Source organism: Ictidomys tridecemlineatus, chromosome 2 (genome assembly GCF_052094955.1).
Source record: "Ictidomys tridecemlineatus isolate mIctTri1 chromosome 2, mIctTri1.hap1, whole genome shotgun sequence".
Taxonomy (NCBI): Eukaryota; Metazoa; Chordata; class Mammalia; order Rodentia; family Sciuridae; genus Ictidomys; species Ictidomys tridecemlineatus.
In genome coordinates this window covers 16441075-16446004 of record NC_135478.1, presented here as the reverse complement: position 1 = coordinate 16446004, position 4930 = coordinate 16441075, and positions in this window count along the sequence as shown.

Sequence of the window (4930 nt, the reverse complement as noted above, 5' to 3'; positions counted from 1 at the left end):
TTTTATTGAGGCATAATTTATAAAGCTTAAAATTCATCCACTTTAAATGTTCACTAATTTTTCGTAAATGTATAGAGTTATATAACCATTACCATTTTTAAATGTTTTTAGCATTCCAAGAAGTTCCTGCAGTTAATCCTCTTCCCCATCCCCATCTTCAAGCAATAGTTTACTTTTTGTCTCTATAAGTTTTCCTTTCCTGTTCATTTTATGTGAATTGATTTATATACTATTTTTTTCCTTTTCCTTTTCAGTGTCAGAAATCAAACCCAGGGCCCACCAGGAACCAGTGCATGCTAGGCCAGGCAAGCACTCTACCACTGGACTACATCCCTTGCCCCTTGTTTTGTGTAAATGAATCACAATATGTGATCTTTTGTGTCTGGCTTTCTTTTTATTTATTTATTTATTTATTTTGGTGCTGAGGATCAAACAGAGCCTTGCACATACTAAGCACACACATGCTCCACCATTGATACTGAGCTACAACCCCAGCTTCATATTTTTTCTTTTGGTATCAAGATTGAACCCAGGGGCATTGAACCACTGAGGCATAGCTCCAACCCTTTTATTTATTTATTTTTAATTTTGAGACAGATTCTTGCTAAATTGCTTAGGACCTCACTTAGTTACTGAGGCTAGCTTTGAATTGTAATTCTCCTGCCTCAGCTTCCTGAGCTGCTGAGGTTATAAGCATGCACCACTGCACCCAGCCCAGCTGCATATTTTAGGTTAATGTTTTTGAGGTTCTTTCATGTAGGATGTTTCAGTTTGTTCCTTTTATTTTATTTTTGAATTGTATGTCAGTGTATGGATATACCACATTTTATTCATCAATTGATGGATGGTTTCCAATTTGGGGCTATACTGAATAATACTACTGTGAATATTCATGTATAGGTCTTAGTGGACATATGTTTTCATTCTTCTTGGATAGGTTGCTAGGAGAGGAATTGCTGGTTCATATGCTGTTTATGTTTAACTCTTTGAGAAATTGCTAAACTTTCCCAAAGTGGCTATACCATTTTATATTTCCACCAGCAATGTATAGTTTCCCTGTCCTTGCCAACACTCAGGCCTGTTCTTTGGTTTTTCTTTTTTTCTTCTTTTTGTAGTACTGGAGACTACAAGCAGTGGTGCTTTACCATTGAGCCACATCCCAGCCCTTTTTATTTTTTATTATGATACAGGTTCTCACTAAATTGCCCAACCTGGCCTAGGCTTGTGTGAGCCACCTGCCTCAGGCTCCTGCATAGCTGGCATTAAAACATGGGCTACCGTACCCACCCAGCAAGTTTTTGTTTTGTTTTGTTTTGCAGCGCTGGAAATTAAACCCAGGGAAATCACTCATGCTAAGCATGTGCTCTATCACCCATCTACACCTCATCCCCTCTTTCTTCTTTAATTATAGCCATTCTAGTGGGGTCAAAATGGCATCTCATTGGGTTTAAATTTGCATTTCTGTTTCAACTAATGATTTTCAGCATCATTCCATATGCTTGTTAGCTGTGTGCCTTTGATGAAATATCTATTCAAACCGTGCTCATTTTTTTTAAAGAGAGAGAGAGAAGAGACAGAATTTTTTTTAATATTATTTTTCAGTTTTCGGTGAACCCAACATCTTTATTTTATTTTTATGTGGTGCTGAGGATCGAACCCAGCGGCCCACACATGCCAGGCGAGCGCATACCAGCCTGTGCTCATTTTTTAATTGGGTCATGTGTCTTATTAATAAGTTGTAAGAATTCTTTATATATTTTGAATACAAATCATACAAATCCTTTATCAGGGCTATGATTTTATATAGTCTGTGTCTTTTATTTATTTTTTTTAAAGAAAGAGTGAGAGAGAGAGAGAAATTTTTTAATATTTATTTTTTAGTTCTCAGCGGACACAACATCTTTGTTGGTATGTGGTGCTGAGGATCGAACCTGGGCCGCACGCATGCCAGGTGAGCGCGATACCGCTTGAGCCACATCCCCAGCCCTCTTTTATTTTCTTTTTCCTTCCTTTTTTTTTTTTTAATACTAGAGATTGAACCTAAGGGGGGGTGTGCTCTACCATTGAGCTATGATGTCCCCAACTCTTTTCACTTTTTCTCCCCCTTTCATTTTTTTGAGACAGGGTCTTGCTGGATTGCTGAGGTTCTCACTAAACTGCTTAAGTTGAACTTGAATTTGTGATGATCTTCCTGCCTCAGCCTCCCACACCTGGCTTATCTTTCATGTTCTTAATGGTGCCTTTGGTGGGAGGGGTTGGTACTGGAGATTGAACCTGGGAGCATTCTGCCTCTGAGCTACATTTCCAGCCCTTTTTAAAATGTTTACTTTGAGTCAGGATCTTGCAAAATTGCTCAGGTGGGCCTTGAACTTTCCATCTCCCTGCCTCAGTCTCCTGAGTAGCTGGGATTACAAATGTGTACCACTGGGCCCAATTTGAATTGTGAAAGTTTTCTTTAACTTTGATGAAGTTCAGTTTATCACATTATGCTTTTGTTTGTAATAGCTTAACTTTTTGAAGTTTTATAGTTTCAATCTTACATGTAGATATATGATTTATTTTTAATTATTTTTTGTTTATGGTATAAGGAAGCTCTCTAATCTTTTTATGTGTGAATTTCCATTTGTTATGAAGATTATACTTTCCATTGAATTGCTTTGGTGCCTTTGTCAAAATCAGTTGACCAGAGGTTGGGGTTGTGGCTCAGCGGTAGAGCACTCACCTAGAACATGCAAGATGCTGGGTTCAATCCTCAGCACCACATAAAATAAATAAATAAAATAAAGATATTGTGTCCAACTACAACTAAAAGAATATTTTTTTAAAAAAGTCAGTTGACTTGGGGCTGGGGATGTGGCTCAAGCGGTAGCGCGCTGTCCTGGCATGCAAATGATTTTGACTTTTCTAGGTACTTTGATTTCCCACGTAAACTTTATGATCAGCTTGTCAGTTTCTACAGGAAGTCTTTTCTGAGTTTTTTGTGTATTTGTTTATTACAGTGCTGGGGATCAAACCCAGGACTTCACACATGGAAGGCAAATGGTCTACCACTGAACTATACCCCCATACCCTTGAGGTTTTAATAGATATTGCACTGGAATTTATAGATTAATTTGAGAACTGCCATCTTGACAATATAAAGCCTTCTGTAAACATGGAAATTTTGTCCATTCATCTTTTAAAATTTTTGTGGTGTGTGTGTGTGTGTGTGTATGTGTACATTCCTTGGGACCATCTAAATACTTGATCATATCATCTGTTAATAAAGACAATTTTATTTCTTTCTTTCCAATTTGGTTATCTTTCATTTTTCCTGCTAGACACTAGACAGAACCTCCTATACAAGGTTGACTGGAAGTAGCAAAAGTTAATATCCTTGACTTGTTCTTAATCTTGGGGAGGAAAACATTCAGTCCTTCACCATTCACTCTGATGTTAAATTATGGAATTTTCATTCATTACCTTTTTTTTTAATACTTATTTTTTTAGTTTTTGGCGAACACAACATCTTTGTTTGTATGTGGTGCTGAGGATCGAACGCGGGCCTCACACATGCCAGGCGAGCGTGCTACCGCTTGAGCCACATCCCAGCCCCCATTCTTTACCTTTTTCAAGTTGAGAAAGTTTCATACTATTGTTAGTTTTTTGAGAATGGGTGTTAGATTTCATCAGAAGATTTTTCTTCATCTTGGAGGTGACGTGTTTTTTGTCCATTAGCCTGTTCATATAGTTATAACATAAATTAGTTTTCAAGATATTGATCCAATATTGCATTTCTGAGATGAATCCCACTTAGTGGGGGTTTTTATGATGTTGGATGTGATTTGCTAATATTTTGTGAAGTATTTTTGCATCTGTATTCACAACAGATTTTTTTCTGTAGTTTTCTTGTGATGTCTTTAGTTGGTAATGCTAACTTCATTGAATGAGTTGGATGTGTTTCTTTTTCTTTTTCTGTGTGTGTGTGTGTGTGTGTGTGTATGTGTATGTGTGCGCGCACACACACTATAACCTGTGTTGGGGATTGAACCCAAAGGCACTTTACCACTGTACTACATATTCAACCCTTTTTATTTTTTTATTTTGAGACCAAGTCTCTCAAAGTTGCTTAGTGCCTCACTAAGCTGCTGAAGCTGGCCTGGAACTTACTATCTTTCTGCCTCAACTTCCTGAGTTGCTAAGATTACAGGCATGTGAAAGTGTTTCTTATCTTATTTCTGTAAGAGTTTTTGAAGGATTTTTTTTTCTAAAATATTTTATGACATTCACCAATGAAGCCACCTGGGTCTCTATCATTGAGATGAGATTTAGAATTTCCGATTCAATTTTTCTATTTGCTTGAAGTCTCCCTGAGAATGGGCACCTGCTTCTCCTAGCAAGTTGGATCCTTATAGTTAGGGAGATTCTTGCCCTACTAGCAGGGATTAAGTTAATTGAGAGCTTGTTTATAAACCCTCACTTTGTTTCTCTCCCTTCTCTAGTACTTATCTTGCTGTTTTCCACTCTTGCCCACTCCACCTTTTTCTTAATTTCCAAATACAAGAAACCTTTGAGTTTATCCCTGGGTTCAGATTTCACCCCATATGCTTTCCTTAGATAATATCAGCCTTTCCTATATGTAAGGGGTCTAAAGTCTTATTTCTGGACCAACAGAGATTCCTATTTTCTCTTAGATATGCCCCACTATAACCTGTTCAAAATGAAAACCTTGACCTTACCCTCAACCCTAATCAACCCTGGTGCTCCCCATCTTCATCATGTAGCTCTTACCGTCCCAATTACTCATTCAGAAACCCAGCAGTGGGTTTTGGAGGGGAGAAAGATGAGAGTCACTGATTTCTTCTTCCTCTCAACAGCTAAGGCATGACTTAGATCTCTGACCCCTATTTTAAATCCAGTTCTCTCCTCTGCCTCCACTCTAGTTCCACAC